Here is an 18414-nt window from a genome sequence, read left to right as displayed (position 1 = left end):
GACCTCGGGGACAGTTAGCTAGAGAGAAATGAGCTGAACAGCCACTTGGGTTTCTAGCTGTCACCCAACCGGTCCAGATGAGCAGCCCCTCAACACCACCCCCACTCCCAGCATAGCTCTGACTTTACTTCCTGCAAAGATATCTCAGGGTGAGGAGCCTGGATCATAGCGTCAAGCTGTCCTCTGGTCATGTCAGGAACATACCAGTTATATGACCTTGCCTGAGGCAAGTCATTTAATCTCACTGGACCTCACCTGAGCTGTGTAAAGTGGATGACAACACTACCTGACTTCACCAGGTAATCATGAGGATGAGTCACACAAGTACAATGCTTCAGACCACAGCTGCTCAAACCGGCCTTTGCCAGCGAGCTTCGATAGCTTAGGAGCCCCCATTTCTGACTCAGCAGGTCCTAGATCATGTTGCTAATAAGGTGGTGCCAAGGTGGTTCAGGCATGGACTTCACATTAACAGCTGGGATTTAGAGAAGACAATACTAGGCATACTTGATAAAAGCGTATCCTTAAAACTATTCAAGAGACTCTAATGTTTCCTGTTGCCCAATGTCAAGAATGGACGTTACAACTACCTCTTGGTGCAAATGTGCGTGTCAAACACTTCCAGAGAGAAATGCTCCATGACATCTTCTTGGTTAAGGGCACAGGTGCTAGAGTCAAGAGGCCCAATTTATAACTGAGCCCTGTCACTTGTAAACTATATGATGTGAATGAGAATTTTCCTGTATTGACCTTCTGTACAGACATCTGTAAACAAATAACACAGATCCATCCCTAGGATAAATAACTCCAAGGAGCCACAGTTTCTTCATTAAGGTTGGTATGTGTTGGCCTAGGTGAGAAAGTTAACCCTGGGCCATTTATACCACTTTCTTATCCTCCTCACTATTTTCAGGTTTCATCACAGAAATGCGAGTGTATTTGCTAGCAAGATACCACTTTAGACAGTGTTGAAGATATTAGGTGATGTATGATACATATAACTATATGACCTTTCTGAAAACTAGAAACCAACGGTTTAGAAACACTTCTAACCTTGGTGGTATTAGAGAAGAAATATTGAATGTGAAGTACCCCTTTCTCTGGTGCTAAAGTTGAATGAGGAAAAAAATATACAAGCAAACAATGAGCACATACTAAGTACTCAAGAAATAGTTATCAATGAACCCCAAAGAGGCGTTATTTCTCACAAAAGAAAACGTAGGAGATGGTACCTTTGGGGGTCCCTAGAGATAAGAAAGGATCAAGACTACCCTTATCAAGTTTTAACCTCTTAATTTGTCTTCTATTTTCTCAAAATTAAAAAAAAAATGGCAGAAAATAAAAATTCGAGGAATAAATGGGATTTAATTCCTCCACAAAGGCAGAGGTCAGGCGGGCCACAGAATCTCCCCTCTGCTTGCAGAAGCAGCCCAGCAGGAACTCCAGCTCCGCAGTTGGTCAGGCAGGGGTGCTTTTGTGATGTCCCTTTGAATACACTGTCCTTTTGAAGAGTCTCTCTCAAACCAAGGCCTCTGAAGAGTAGGGACAGAATTTCCACTCCTTCCTCTGCCTCTCACCTGCTGGGGGAACTTGGGAATCCCTTCATCTTCCTGGATCTTCATTGTCTTAGGTGAACATGGGCCAGTAACATTAGTTGCAACTGCTCTGTTGAGAGGAGAGTGTGAAAGCGAACACAGATATAAATGCGTTTTGAAAAGTGAAGCCCACTTTCCCGGGCAGAATGTAATCATTCATTTGACTGCTGGTAGAAGACAGGAAGAGGCCTGATGCCACACAGGGCATGCCAGTTAAAACCTCCATTAATCATAATTCTGTGGTCAGCTCTAACAGCACTGGCTTTCGCACTTGGCTCCCCGACCTTTGCCAGAGCATTTATTTGTCAATTAAGGCCCATTTGATTGGGTTTTCACAAGAGGTGAATTAACCAAACCACTCCAAACCCACAATCATTAACAGACAACAAAAGCAAGGCTTTAGGGAATTCTTTTTTTTTTCCTTTTAGCCTAATAAATGACAGTTATTCAAAAATAAATAAATAGAAAGGGTGGACAAGGTTGAGAATTTGTCTTTGAATGAAAAAATGAGGATATGACTTCTCCTAGGTATGGTGGAGGAGAAGGTTTTTATTATAAATAGGAGGGGGAAATACATCCAGAAGAGTCCAGACTGAATTGAGCCAGCAGACTGAACCAGGCCAGAGGTGGGACAGAACAAGAGAGGAAGAGAAGAGAAAGGGGGAAAGAGAGAAGAGGAAGAAGAGACCAAGAGCCATGTAGCCAAAATGGCTGGGTTACACAGGGAAGAGAAGGGAAGAAGCTAGGGGAAGGGGAGGGAAGCTCCAGGGCTGGAGAGGTTCAGAGTAGGAGGCCAGGTATGCCAGCCAAGATGTCTCTGTAACAGGTACTTGTGATGCTGAGAGATGCTAGGAGAACCTGGTACTCAGTGTCTGCTCTGATATGCTAAAAAGCCGCCTCAGTTAGCCATTTGTCCTAGGTTTTCTTGAGACCTAACATCCCCACCTTTTTGTTGATGATAAGGGACAATGTAATCTCTTCTATAACTACTTCCTGCTTAAGTTGGGCATCCATTGTCAAGGCCCAGGAAGACTGGGATGTTGGTCAAAGACAGGTCGGGAGAGAAGAGTACAGCTGGGGGATATTTGTTTGGCTTGCTGCCCAGGTACTGGGGGACCACCTGGGACTAAGGAAGTGCAGGCCACTTTGGAGCAGTCTGTGATGTTGGACCATCTGGGGCTAGCTGCTTTGGAGTAGTTTAGGATGTAGGGCCTCAGGTTTGTTGGTTGGTGCTTCTGTCAAAAATGCCTAGTGTTGGCATGTTTGGAGTACTTTGCAGTCTTCAGTTGATTGGAAATCTGCTGGGACAGATATAGATGAGGGCAGCAAGGTAAAGTTAAGAAGTCAGGGGAAAACCTTTATCTTAGGTATACAATTGAAACTTGGTCCTGGCAGTTGGGGAAGGGGAAGAGTCTCAAGACCAGGGGAATGGGGAGATTCCACTCTCAAGAATAGATAGGTGGGGAAACTTAAGCTGTTGATTGAGATGCAAACTTACCTGGAGTCTGGGTAACCTGTGAGAGATGTGTCCAAGTCAACTCCCTGAAGTTTACATGATTTTTTTTAAGTTTACAGAAGAGAGGAAAGTTTACCACTTTTTCTACAATGTGGATTGTACAGATTATAAACAGTAAGGCTCTTCCCCAGCCTCGCTGTACATCTTTCAGCAATTTGCTGACCACCTGAGCCACCGTATCTTCATATTTAAAATATGAATAATTAGCACTATCTGCCATACATGCTCTGTGGTATAGATAAAAGAGCAGAATGTTCAACTGTAATTCCTATTGTGTCTAAAATTCAATTAAAACCCCTACTAAAATCAAGAGAAGGTAAGTGGATCTATACGCTGCAGGAAGGTGCTAGCTCCCCTCAACACACCTTGTAATAAGCAGCAGAACAGAGCAAGCCTACCAACAATAGCCACAGCATTTGTTACTTTTCTCAATGTTATAATCAAACACCTGACAAGAAATAACTTGAAGAATGAAGTGTTTCCTTTTGTCTTACAGTTCATGGAAATGCAATTCAATCCCAGCAGATGGGGCAAGGGGGCAGAAGCATGATACAGCTGGCTGTACTACCAAAAGCAAACAGGAAGTGGAGCTGGCTAAGAAACCTCAAGTCCTGTGTCCAGTGACATATTTCCTCTAGCTAAACCCTACCTCAAAACCCATCCCCTGCCGGGGAATCAAGTATTCAAACACATGAGCTTATGGAGGGCATTTTAAGTTTAACCTACAACAACCCTCATGAACCATGAATAAACAATAGGTTCCAAGAGATTGGGTTGTCTCAGAAAAGGATGCAATTGCATGCCCTCTCCCAAGCTCAGGAGCAAAGGAAGAGGAGAGGAACGCAGCCAAGACCATTATCATTCAAGGAGCTTAGGAACACCAAATGGCCCAACACAAAACCCTAGACTTAGCAAACATGTTATATAGATTTTTGCAAGTTGTTTGGTTTTAAACTCAGCTGTACAATGCTCAAGAAGAAACTTTTTTAGGTGACAATGTTGTGTCACAGTGTCTAAAGATTGGACATGGCTGGGTGGAATTGAGGCTTGCATCTGCCTGGGTCTTTGCAACAGTGCAGAGTGGAAAGGCTTGCCCTTTTGTGATGGCTAGTGTTAATTGTCAACTTGATGGAGAATCATCTAGGGGATGGATCTGGGGCCATGCCCGTGGAGAGTTATCTTCATTACATTGATTGGTACAGGAAGACCAGTTGGCAGTACCATTCCCTAGGCTTGGGGTCCTGGGCTGAGTGAAAGGAGAAAGCAGACTGAGCAAGAGTTCACCATTCTTTTCTGAGGACACAATGTAACCAGCTGCTTCAAGCTCCTGTGGCTGTGACACACTGTAACCTAAGCTGTGAGCTAAAGTAAGTCCTTTCTCCTTTGAGTTGCCTTCCCCAGAGTGTTTGATCACCACCACCGGCATAAAAACCAAAACAGCCTATATAAGACAGCAGTCAAGGGAAGCAGAACACAGCTTGCCATACTACGACATGCATTTGGTGGTATTGGTAACCTCAGAGCCTAATCTGCCAAGAAGGCAGGTGGTAGCCGGGCGGTGGTGGCGCACGCCTTTAATCCCAGCACTCGGGAGGCAGAGCCAGGCGGATCTCTGTGAGTTCGAGGCCAGCCTGGACTACCAAGTGAGTTCCAGGAAAGGCGCAAAGCTACACAGAGAAACCCTGTCTCGAAAAACAAAAAAAAAAAAAAAAAAAAAAAAAAAGAAGGCAGGTGGTAGAGTGGAACCATGTACCATGGTGAGTCAGGAGATGGGAAAGGAGGGAAGAGCATGCTAATGGTTTAGCAAAGCAAAACATGTAGAGTTTCTCAGGAAGATCTTTGGGGAGTTCTCATCATCGCCTTTTGGAGATTTCCAGACTGTATTTGATCAGCCTCAGGAAGTATGTTTCCATTTCTTTTTTTAAATTAATTTTTGTATTTTTTATTCTCAGGGACCATGAGAGCCCACAGCCACTGCCCTTTAAAGCAGTGCTGTGTTGTGGAGAGCACAATCGAGGTAAGAGTGGATTCTCATCATAGAAGATCAGCTGAGATATTCACTTAGGGCTTCTGAAAACTTGGCTCACAACTATGGTGGTCAATCAAAAACAACATCTGTTCCAAAGAGAGTGATGATAGCCATCTTTAGTGTTGCTATAAGAGCATCCATTTTCCCCTCATCCCTATCTCCCTCCTGACTCTGAAGGACCCAGAGAGCCTGAGACAGGAAAGAAAAGATGCCACTGCCACCGGCACATATCCAGGCCTTGACTAAGCCCATAGCAGATCCCTGTAGCCTGAGCTGGGGTCAAGACAGACTTTAACTGGGGTGGTACACTAAAGTGTGATCAATCTAGCCTCATAGAAACCATTTAGTACCTGAAACAGAGTGTAACTGACCAACCACACCTGTCAATCAAAACCAATAAAACAGTGTGGATACATCCAAGGTGTCATCAGGAGGCTGAAGAGAGTCTTCAGAGTATTTCAGAGCCCAGGATTTAAAGGGAGAAAGAACTCCATTTCCCATCTGAGTTCCCATTGAGCTCACCCCACTCAATAATTGGCTCTGAGATGGGAGTATGGTTTAGAAGTCAGATGACAATGACTATTAGTATCACTTTTATGTATTTGTATGCATGTGGTGAGCATGTGTGTGTGTGTGTGTGTGTGTGTGTGTGTGTACATGCTCAAATGTGTGGGAGCACTCATGTACATGTACTGTGTATGTAGGCTCAAAGTTGATGTCAACTATCTTACTTAATCACTCTCTACCTCATATTTTGAAGCAGAGTCTCTCCTTGCACCCAGAGCTCACTATTGTGTATTGACTGGCTACTTGTGTTGCCTTGCTCACCCAGCTTTTAAGTGGGTTCTGGGGATCAGAAGCCTAAACCTCATACTCATAGCACAAGCACTGTACTTACTGAGTCATCTCCCCAGCACCCCATTACTATTGTTTTTAATCATAATTTCCATTATAAACTGATTTATACTGAAATACAACATTGTACATAAAAAGATGAAGAGATTTCTTATTCTGTTTTAACAACTTTTCTTAAGTTCTCATCTTTGGGGCTAGCAGAGATGACTCTGTGGTTAATTGTGCTTGCTGCACAGTTATGAAGACTAGAGTTCCAATCTCAGCCCCTCCCCCCACTTAACATTATGAGAATCCTGAAAATGCTGTAACTTCCAACTACAAGGGATCCCACATGCTCTAACTGGCCCCTGTCTGCCACACACACATACATGTGCAGATGTTGTCACAAAGACACATATACACATAATAAAGAAAAACAAATCTCTAAAAAAGTTCTCATATTCACAGAACCAACATCTCAACAAACAGATGGCCATCTGATTCTAAAGATGGTCTTCCAAAGATGAGAACATCTTAAAAATTAAAAAAGAGGGCCCTTTCATGCTTTGAAATATGGTAATAGTATATCCATGAAAAGAAATGTGTGAGGAATGGCCTGGCTGGTCATTGTTCTGATGCAGGCATGGGAACCAGAAAATGCTGTAGATGCACAGGAACAGAGCCCCCGTGTTGTCAGAGCCCTCTCTCCTGTACCCCATCTAGCTCTTCCTACCCTAGAACTTGTTTTCTTTAGATCCTGCTCTTCTTTCTTTGAATGTCTGATCAATCAAGCCAACTCCAAGAAGCCAAGGCTCATAGTCACAGCCTTGTTCTGATATTCACCCTTAGAATGCCCTGGCTGATTCTCTTCCCACCTGGCTTCTACCTTCCAACCTATGAAATGGGAATAACAGGGCCTACCCTGTTTATCTTACAAGGCTGTTCTGAGGATCAGCTGTAGGTGTAGAGGTGGGAGGGCTCAGAAAACTTTCAAGCATGCTCAGATGATTTCCAAGAATCCCAGAATGTGACATCTGCATTCATTAAAGACAGATGACACCTTTCATGTGGCTAGATTAGATCTCAATGCACTTCAGAGTATGGGAGTTCCAGCAATGTGGCAAGATCAGCACAAACCATATTTTGACAAACGAGTGCCTGGCCCACCATGACGCAAAGATCCTGCTGTGCTTCTGATAGCAAAGTGTCTAGACTTAGTGTTTGATCTGGCCCCTTTTCAGCCTCGGTGCAAATTTACTGCATTTGAAAAAAAAAAATTAACACTTGTGTGTGTGTGTGTGTGTGTGTGTGTGTGTGTGTGTGTGTGTGTGTGTATGCATGTGTGTACATACATGGAGGTCAGAGAACAACTTGCAAGAGTCATCCTCTCCTTCCACCATGGGGGGTGTGGGGACGGAACTCAAGCTGTCAGACTTTGTGGCCGTCACCTTTATCCATTGAGTCATCTCACTGGCCCTGTTGATTTTTTTTAAATTATCAAAATAGGAGATTTCTCTAGAATATTCTTACTCTTTTAAGTCACCGTTCATGAGCTGAGTGCTTGTCACCTGTACAGCAGTGTGTTCTGTGGCTCATCCCAGACCTCCGCTTGCACACATCATTGCATCTTATTTGATTGTGCCCATGTGAGTTGGCTCAAGGGATGGTCTAGGCACTCACCTGGGCTATGTCCTGCCCTGGTTCAGGATCTCCCGAAGAGGTGGCTTTGTGTTTGCTGCTGACAAGCAACCCATGGACTCTCAAGCCAAGAAAAACATCACCATGGTTCCCCCAAGAGGTAACAAAGTCCAGTTGTGGTTTCAGACTAAATCGAGCAATTAGATCTGAGTCTGCCCCTGCCCCAAACCTCAAAAATGTTAACATCTTGCACGTGTCAAGAGGGTTATTTATGAAACTATTTGCTTGTCAACCCCAGGAGGACATTCTGTACTTCTTTCACTAAAATACTCATATTTATGAACTGTGGCTCAAAAACTAACTTTGGCAAGAGTATTTGTCAGAGAAAAATTCTATCAGCCCTTCATGAAGCACAGGCCACAACTTGGTCATCATTGTGGTGGCTGGGGCCATCCTTCTAAGGAGCTGGCCTGCGGCTGGCTTCTGTAGGGAATGGTTTCCAGATGTGCACTTTTTTCAGGGAAGGAATTTCAAGTTTAGATAAGCTGCTTGATCCCTCCCCCCATCCTTTTCCTCCACTTCCCCCCCATTCCTACTCTAGAAGTACGAGCAGACAACCATCCTTGAGCTTGAAGAGCATAGAACCTACCTATCATCTCCTGCATTTCGCTTTCCTGGTCTTGTACAGTCCCCTGGCTGGCCTCTGACCTCCCTGATTTAGAATCTGGTTATCTACAGTTTGGCACACAGAGAGGCAGTTGCTAGGAGAGCAGATTGCTCAGTGTAGTATGAATACACTCGTATCTGGGATGGCAGAACACCCACAAGAGCCTGTTGACAGTAACTTCTCTCAGAACTGCCCTTGTCAAGCCCGTGCACCTCCAGCATGTCCTTGTGGTTGGCTTCATTGGCCAACAGTGTCTTCTACTGACAGGGGCCCTGAGCCCATCCATCATCACAGCTGATTTCTTGCTTTCTCAAGAGTGTGGCCAATGAACTTACAATCATTTTTCTACTCTCTTCAGTGTTGAAGGACCCAAGGGAGGTGTAGTCTGTGCATGTGTATATTGTACGGTGACAGATTTGAAAAGACAGGGGCATATATACAGGGACCTTGAAAGACTCAGAGGAATAGGGATATCTTTCCACCCTAAGAGGTAACCATGGGACAGAGCCTCCACAGTCTCTACAGCAGTCTCCTTAGCTGCAAGAGTATGTTTTTGTTCTTAAAAGCCTTTGGAGCCTTGACTAAGTGCTTATTTCTACAAGTCTCCATTTGCAGTGACAAACCTGGTATTAATAGAGATAAAGTCAAACCCTTTATCTACTTTCCTTACCATGCCACACATCAGAATAATGAAGTTTAGCATGACCCTCATTTTTTAAATGTTAGAGGCATGTAGTCCACTCTACTCTAAATCTTAACAACTGAAAAGATTGGTGTGTGGAGATGGCATCCAGTAAAGTGCTCGCCACACAAGCAATAGGACCAGAGTTTTGCTTAGGCATGGTGGCACACGCCTTTAATCCCAGAGCTCAGGAGACAGAGGCAAGTGTGACCTCTATGAGTTCTAGGCCAGCCAGGAGTACAGAGTGAACCCTATCTCAAAAGAAAGACCTGAGTGCTGATCCCAGAGCCCATAGACTTCTAATACCAGTGGGCGTGGTAGCCCACCTGTAACCACCAGTAGCAGAGGGCAGAGACAACAAGGGCATCCCCCAAGCAAGCTAGCTACCTAGGCTTGCCAGTGTAATTGAACTCTGGGGCTGAGACACCTTGGTTCCAAGGATAATTTGGAAGAGCAATGGAGGAAGGTTCCTAACATCAACATCTGGCCTCCATGCACACACAGCTGCACACACATATGCGACTACACACACTTGAACATCCATACACACCTGTACACACCTATACACACCTGTACACAAATGCACATACACACACACACACACACACACACACACACACACACACACACACACGAAAAAGAGGGAAATCTGCAAAGATTTATCATCTCTATTTTCAGGTTGAAAACAGCTGAGGCAGGGAGGATTAGATCGATTCTCTGCCATCACAGCTAATGTGCTGATTATGAGGGAAGCTGATATCTGGACCCGGTTGTGACGGGAGAGAAGAGAATAGAGATGAGATGAGGAAAGAAGGAAGAAGGAGGGAAGTTGAATCAGAACCATCAGCTCTTGGGAGGTAGTTTTCTTTCCCCTTTGCTGTCTATTTTGCCCCAGTTGACCTTCCTGAGAGATGCAAGCTGCCTGCAGGACATGTCCCTGGGAGGAGGGCTCAAGTGTGCACATCCACGAGGCTTCTGGGGCTGAAGGTCTTCATGGGGGAGGACAGCATGTGGTTCTTGGGCCTTCTGGCAACAGTAGTACCCACAGATCCAGCAGGGGGTTACTCGGGGCCGAATCCAAACTGAAACTCCGTGAAAGCTTCCAGGCCTGGCCTCTGAAACTCAAGGTCCCCTGAGTGCTTCTCTTTACCAAAGCCAGGACACATAATCAAGCTGTCTACATTCATTCATCTCCTGTCCTTGGCTTTAGCCCACCTTGCCAATAGTGGGCAATGCTTTCTGGGAAAGGCAGAACCAAGGGCTCCAGGTCACAGTCCAGGTTGGAGAGACTCTGGAAAAGATTCCCTCGAGCTTTGAAGGTAGACCAGCTATACGCCCCAGACTTGTCCATGGACATAGAGTCAGTTGACTCAGCCAGCAGAGACCATAGAAGAATAAACTGAGGAAGACCTTGGCAGCTTCTAGAACTGGCAAGGAGGGGAACTGTGCCTGGAGGCTTCACTGAAGCAGAATTTGTTTCCTGAAGTTACCAACCCTGCAATTTCAAATCTCCACATTCTTACAAGTTTGAGCATACATGAGATCATCATAAATGCTCTGTGTGTGTGTGTGTGTGTGTGTGTGTGTGTGTGTACAAATGAGTGCAAATACCCTCAGAGGCCGGGGCATCAAATTCCCTACAGTTGTAGTTACAGGTGAGGTGGTTTTGAGCCACCAGTGTGGATGCTAGGACCCAAACTCTGGTCCTTTTAAGAGCAGCACTTAAACTTTGAGTCATCTCTCCGTCTCCAACTACCCCAGTTCTTATCTTTATACTGCTACTCTGTGGCCTTGGTTATGAACTCCATCTAGACATCTCAGTCTTCTTCTTATCTTTATACTGCTACTCTGTGGCCTTGGTTATGAACTCCATCTAGACATCTCAGTCTTCTTCTCATTTAAAAAAAAATGGGTGAATACTTTATCCTTCTTTGTGGAAAGTAGATGTTGCGTATTAGAACTCTTATTTCAGACAAGTTGCTTTCTTCTGTGGATATGTACTATGGATAGGTTACTATCTTAGTGTTTTATTTGAATGTTTTTCCTGTTGCTGTGATAAAATGCTCTGACAAGAGCAACTTAAAGGAGAAAGGGCTTACTTCAGCTCACTATTCAAGCTACAGTATATCATTTTGGGGAGTCAAGGAAGCAAGGGATTAAAGAAGTTGGTTACATTGCTTCTACAGTAAAGAATAAGAGAGCAGTAAATGCATGCGTGTTGGGGTTCAGCTTGATATTTCTACTTTATTTAGCCTAGGAGCCCCTGTCCAGGGAATAGTCCTACCCACAATTAATATGTGTCTGACAACATCAATTAATATTACCCAAAAAAATCCCACAAAGGCATGCCTAGAGGCTCATCTCCTGTCCCCAGATGACTCTAGATTCTGTCAAGTTAACCAGTAACACTGGCATGGTTTCCTAGACCTTAAAATGGGACTAATGATGTACATAATCTGTAGAGTTGTTGTAAGGATATATGACAACATGAATACAAAGGATTTGTGTTCCTGGCATATAATAAGTACTCAATAAATGAGCATCTAATAGTAACTAATTAAATTCCACAAAAGCAAGATAAAACCTTAGGAATAGGAATGTATTTGAAAACTCTATTAATATGAAGAATTATTAGCCCCTTACACAGACAGGTAAATCAAGTTCACATATAGCAGACTTGATCAAATTGCATAGCCCAACTTCTTGGGAAATGAACTCATATCTGAGAAGATAAGAAAACTGCTTCCACTGTATGGTTGAGCTGGAACAGGGATGGAGTGGGAGAGCAATGAAAGAGATACCATGATATAAGGAGACATCATGGGGATAGGGAGAAACCAGATGCTAGGGAAGTTCCCAGGAATCCACAAGGATGACTCTACCTTAGACTACTAGCAATAGTGGAGAAGGTGCCTGAACTGGCCTACTCTGGTAATCAGATTGGTGAATACCCTAACTGTCATCACAGAGCCTTTCTCCAGTAACTGATGGAAGCAGATACAGAGATCCACAGCCAAGCTCTAGGCCAAGCTCCAGGAGTCCAGTTGAAGAGAGAGAAGAGGGTTCTATGAGCAAGGGGCATCAAGATCATGTGGTGATGTACTGTGTCCTCCAATATACTGTGTCCCCCAATAAAATTTGCCTGGAGATCAGAGGAAAAAGCCAGCCACTGTACAGAAGTCAGGCAATGGTAGCACACAACTTTAATCCTATCACTTGGCAGGCAAATATCCTAATCTGTCTGGATATCTGTGAGTTCAAGGCCACACTGGGAAACAGAGCCAGGCATGGTGACACATGCCTTTAATCCCAGCACCAACCATAGAGGTCTGGAGGTCTGTACAAACAGACAGGAAGTGACAGAGCTGGGCAGGAAGAGGAAGTGATGTAGCTGAGCTGAGAGAACAAATGAAAGAACAGAACAGAAAGGCATATAGGTGTGGGTAGAAAGGAAGTAGCTCACTTTGGAGACTTAGGTGTCAGTGAGGTGAGGTTAGCTTGTGGCTTTTCCTATTTCCATGATCTCTCAAGTTTTCACCCCTATATCTGGCTCTGTGTTTTTTATTTAATAAAACTGTTTAGCAATTTGTCTACAAGATCATGATGGGGAAACCTACTGAGATAACCAAACCAAGCTAGTGGGAACTCCTGAATTTTAGACCAACAGCTGTGGAGCCTCCATGGGACTGGACTAGGCCCTCTGCATAAGCGAGACAGTTATATAGCTTGATCTGCTTAAGGGGCCCCCTGGCAGTAGGTTCAGGATCCATCCCTGGTGTATGAGCTGGCTTTTTGGAGCCCACTACCTATGATGGGACACCATACACAGCCTTGATATGGTGGTGGTGGGGGCTTGGGCCTGCCTCAACTGAATGTACCAGGCTCTGTTGACTACCCACGGGAGGCCTTACCTTATCGCAGGAGGGAATGGGGGGGGAGGGTTAGGGGTGGAAGACTGGGGGCGGTGCTGTGGAATAATGATTTTGTACACTGGTTTAATATGCTGATTGGCCAGTAGCCAGACAGGAAGTATAGGCAGGATAAGCAGACAAGGAGAATTCTGGGAAGAGGAAGGCTGAGTGAGGAGACACCAGCCCACCGTCCAGGGAGCGGCATGTAATGGCACACAGGTAAAGCCACGGATAACATGGCAACATATAGATTAACAGAAATGGGCTGAGTTTAAGTGTAAGAGCTAGTTATTAGTAAGCCTGAGCTAATGGCCAAGCAGTTTTAATTAATATAAGCCTCTGTGTGTTTACTTGAGGGACTGTGGGTGAGAGATTTGTCCTGACCATGGGCCAGGTGGGACACAGGAAAACCTCCAACTGTGGGGCGGGAGAAAGGAAGAGAAGGGTGGTATGTAAAATGAATAAAAATTTTCTTTTAAAGAAATATTTTGCAATATTTTAAAAAAAAGAAAAGAAAACTGCTTCCAGATTGAACATGTATTCTTTGATATTGAACAAAGAATACTGAGCAAATATTCTTTGCTGAGGAAGGAGGGAGGCAGGTGGAGGAGCTCAGGAAGTAGAGTGAGGCACTAGATTTGGGTAGCCCTTACTCAAGGTCACCATAGGGAAGAACTGGAACTACATCCCAGCCATGCTATGACATAGAAAAACCAACTGTATTGTAGAGGGAAATATCTACACTCAAATTCCATTAGCTGCTTGTTTTCTGGTCTTGGTAAATTTACTTAATCTCTTTGAGCATCCCCAGGCTCTGGCACCTGGATAGCAAATGCCTAATTTTCCATTAACAGGAGTTAGTAACAGTTACCTTCTCATTACGATTCTTAGCCCTCTGCTTGCTCACCTCGCCTATCAGGAACCAAGTCACTGTGGAAGCCGATGGCTTTCCAGAACAATGCCCTCTGCTCTATGCGAAACCCTCGTTTGACAGGGTCATGGGGACAGTGTACCAGTCTTACAGACACAGAAAAGTAGACCAGTGTGGACTCAGGCACTGGAGAAAGACCAGTCCAGAACTGGGTGTGATCCTGGTACTGGGGAGGCAAAGGCAGGCGAGCCAGGAGTGCAAGGCCAGCCTCAGGTACAAAGTGAATTTGAGGACAAAATAGTTCACTCCACAAAATCCTGCGTTCTGCTACTTTATTTTACTCCAAATTCTACTATCTCTATCAAGAGATGATTACTCTGACTTTTCTTTTTATCCATAAGCCTTAACACGTCTAGCCACTTTTCTAAATCACACACAAACACACACACACACACACACACACACACACACACACACACACACAGTGTTTTGAGCCTCATTAAAATGCCCCCAAGTAAATGTCCAGCTAAGAAAAAAATTCCAAGTCACTGGTGCTGTGAGCAGAAGAAGAGAAATGATATACAGCACACTTTTGAACCCTAGCTCTATCATTTACTAATGGCATGGCCCAAGTACATCCCTTATTCCTGAGCCCAAAGGTCTTCGCTTGTAAAATAGTGCCCACTCCACCAAGGACATGATGAGAATGAAATAAAACAATGTATTTGAGCATTTATTATCGACAGAAGCAATCGCTGTGGTTGTGAATGGGATATTAACGAGAGGTCAGAGCAGTTTTCCCAAGATGCTAGTGCACTGACTTCAGATGATGTCACGTCCCAGGTCTGCTGTTTACCAAGAAATGTGCTGGTCATATTATGTAACCTCATTTAACCTTAGTCTGTCTCTCTCTGTCTCTGCATCACTGTGTGTGTGCATTTATCTCTCTTTCTCTCTGTCTCTGTCTGTCTGTCTGTCTCTCTGTCTCTGTCTCTGTGTCACTGTGTGTGTACCTGTCTCTCTCTTTCTCTGTCTCTGTCTGTCTATCTGTCTGTCTGTCTGTCTGTCTGTCTCTCTCTCTCTCTCTCACACACACACACACACACACACACACACACACATGCTGTGGGATGGTCTGTATGTTAAATTGCTCTGATTGATCAATAAATAAAACATTGATTGGCCAGTGGCCAGGCAGGAAGTATAGGCGGGACTAACAGAGAGGAGAATTGAGGAACAGGAAGGCAGGGAGAGATACTGCCAGCCGCCGCCATGACAAGCAGCATGTGAAGACGTCGGTAAGCCACGAACCATGTGGCAAGGTATAGATTTATGGAAATGGATTAATTTAAGCTATAAGAACAGTTAGCAAGAAGCCTGCCATGGCCATACAGTTTGTAAGCAATATAAGTCTCTGTGTTTACTTGGTTGGGTCTGAGCGGCTGTGGGACTGGCGGGTGACAGAGATTTGTCCTGACTGTGGGCAAGGCAGGAAAATTCTAGCTACACACACACACACACACACACACACACACACACACACACACACACACACACTTTCTCCCTTTCTCTCTAGAACAGGGGAACACACACATATGTGACTGTGGAGCCATGGGTCATCACTGGATGTTGTTTCTCAAACACTCTCACCTTTACTTTTTGAGACAAGAGGCTCCCACTGGCCAGAAACTCATCAAGTAGGCTAGGCCAGCTGGCCAGCCAATCCTAGGCATCCACCTGTCTCTGCCTTCCCTGCAGTAGGATTACAAGGGCATGCCGCCAGACTCCACCCTCAGTTTCTTGACCTAAAAAAATGGAGATGACAGTGTTATGGCATAATTTTTTGTTTTAATGTTACTTATTATTATTGATTTTAAGAAGACAGTTTTGAGATTGTGGATGTATTTAGGAGTCAAACTGAAGAGGTTATCCTTTTTCCCATCATCCTTTGTACCTTCTAGGATTCTTCATGTTCCCCTCCTACTGTTGAAAGGAGGCATGACAGGAGCTAGACAATCTGCAAAACCACATCTCATACCAGGAACTGGAAATCTCCTTAGAGTCTCTCTCTCTCTTTCTCTCTCTCTCTCTCTCTCTCTCTCTCTCTCTCTCTCTCTCTCTCACACACACACACACACACACACACACACACACACAGCACTGCCACAGTTGCTTCCTTGGAGTCATTATGCAATTTCTCATCATTATGGAGACAGCCAAAATATCGGCAGCTAAAAATCATAATTAATGTTATTGGGGCAATGAGAAGAAAGGGGCCACTCAATTACCAAAGGGTAAAATCAACCTCTGGTAAACAATCCCGAGTAATTGTCCAGAAAAGAGAAGCTTCCCTCTCCCCACCCATTGCTCACATTCTTTTTGAAATCCATTTCAGAAAGACAGAGACATAAATATAGATTAGCACTCAAATAAGTGGCCAGTGAATCAAAATATTTGAGAGGAAGAAGTCTCTGATTTGCTTGCCTCTGATTGCAGCTGTGATTGCCCTGTTCACAGCGAGCGTGCTTCCCAAGCATTCTGGGAAATTGAGAAGCCCTGATGTAAAGCCAGGTGTGGGGCTCTCCCTCACATGACTGGATACCAGCCTCTCAACTCAGCAGCTGAATGCCTGAGGCCGAAGAAGAGAGCATGTATGTCACAGTAACTCTTCTATTGCTGTGAAGAGACGCCATAACCAGGGCAACATAAAGACAAACAAACAAACATTTAATTGGGAGCTTGCTTACTGTCTCAGAGGGTGAGTCCATGGTCATTATTACAGGGAGCCTGGCAGCAGGCAGGCAGGTATGACATTAGAGCGGTAATTGAGAATTTACATCCTGATCCACAAGTTGGAGGCAGAGAGAGGCTGTGAATGGCATGGGATTTTGAAATCTCAAGCCGGACCCCCAATGACACACTTCCTTCAACAAGTCCACACCTCCTAATCCTTTCAAATGGCTCTGTCAACAAAGAACCAAGCTTTCAAATATATGAGGCTATGGAGGGTGGCAATTTTCATTCAAACCACCACAATGAGCATGGTTGCCCCCATGCTTGGAGTTAGATTACTAAAGCCAGAGACCAGTAAGTAAGGATAACTCCACAGCTGTTTAGAATCCATATAACGAGGGGGCACACTTGCTGTCAATTCTACCACAGCCTTTGACAAGTGACTATACCCCCTCTAAGAATTGCTCTCCTACCTATGGAGTACCACAGGACTATGGAGAGGGTTCAGTGAGAGAGCAGATATAATCATTAGGCTAGGACCTGGCATATTCATTCAACATGTGCTTAGCAACAAGAAGTGACTGGATCATTTAAACAGAAACCTCAGGCCAGCAGCTGTGTTGGCTGCAGGACTAAGAAGAACCTACTGAAGTCTTTGTAGAACAAAAGGAGAATGCCTGAGTGTTGTGTGTGCTGATTTTATTTTAAACATGGTGTTAAAAACCCATGCAATGAGTTGAAATCTGAGCATGCTAATGAGAAACCTTCCACTGAACTACATCTGCAGCCATGTTTTTTAATGACAGGATCTTGCTGTGTAGCCCATACTAGCCTGGAACTCACTCTAGCCGAGGCCAGCAAAGACCTCAAGAGCCTTCTGATTCTGCCTCCTGAATGCTGGGATTACTAGTTTACATCACTACATCTAGGAGATATCTTCTGATGGGAGAGAATTTACCACAGATGGGAAATATCCACTAACACCAAGAATGACTCTGTCATGGCCCAGGGCAGTTTGCTAAGAACAAACTGAAAGCATCAGAATGGTCCCGTCACAAGTATCTCGCCATGCTAACAGATCCACCAGGATTCCCAAATTCTCCACTGCTTATGAAATTGCACAGAAACAATTGATGGATGCAAACACCCTACACTGTATAAGGAAATAAGTTATGATGAGCTGTTAACGCTTTCAGGGTTTAATACCTGTGGTTCGGTTATTAGGTTTTTATACATAGTGTGTTATCTGCACACAGTTGAACTACAAACTTCACTGCAAGGCAGATTATCTTCTGTTCTTCAGCTTAGCGGGGTTGAAATTTACTCACCATGCCCACAAATTAAGGATGTTTCTACAAACTGAGAAATAAAGGAGCATGCTAATTAGAAAGAAGATACAGGGAGAGGGAAATGGAGAGAGAGGGAGGAGGAAGGACTGAAGGGAGGAAGAACAAAGGAAGAAAGGAAGGAAGGAAGGAGGGGAAGGGGGACAGGGAAAGAGGGAGAAAAAAACAAGGAAGGAAGAAGAAAAAGGAAGGAAGGAGTGAACAAAGGAAGGAAGGAAGGAAGGAGGGGAAGGGGAGACAGAGGAGAAGGAGGAGGAAAGAAGGAAGGAAGGAAGGAAGGAAGGAAGGAAGGAAGGAAGGAAGGAAGGAAGGAAGGAGGAAAAGAAAGGAAGAAAGAAAAGGACAGAAGAAGGAAAAGGAAGGGAAGGAGGGAAGAAGAGGAAGGAATGAAGGAAGGAAGGAAGGAAGGAAGGAAGGAAGGAAGGAAGGAAGGAAGGAAGGAAGGAAGAAAATTTACTCGTCCAGTTATTAGAGATTAGAAATCCCTGTTCCCAAAACCAGGCTATTCAATGACCTGGGTGGTATATTATCAATCTTTCCTTCAACTCCCTGAGCAGCCTAGCCGTGAGGAGTCAAGCTAGCTTGACATTAG

General features: G+C 44.5%; 1 long non-coding RNA gene across 1 annotated transcript; it reads right to left on the bottom strand.

Moving 5' to 3' along the window:
• Positions 1 to 1345: 1345 nt before the first annotated feature.
• Positions 1346 to 15544, bottom strand: LOC131915964 (uncharacterized). The gene is made up of 2 exons (XR_009380480.1): positions 15394 to 15544; positions 1346 to 1665 (listed from the first exon to the last, which is right to left on the bottom strand). It is a non-coding gene; the product is annotated as an uncharacterized LOC131915964 (long non-coding RNA).
• Positions 15545 to 18414: the final 2870 nt, after the last annotated feature.

The sequence above is a fragment of the Peromyscus eremicus genome, chromosome 8a (assembly GCF_949786415.1).
Source record: "Peromyscus eremicus chromosome 8a, PerEre_H2_v1, whole genome shotgun sequence".
Lineage (NCBI taxonomy): Eukaryota > Metazoa > Chordata > Mammalia > Rodentia > Cricetidae > Peromyscus > Peromyscus eremicus.
This window is presented reverse-complemented; position numbering and strand designations above follow the sequence as displayed.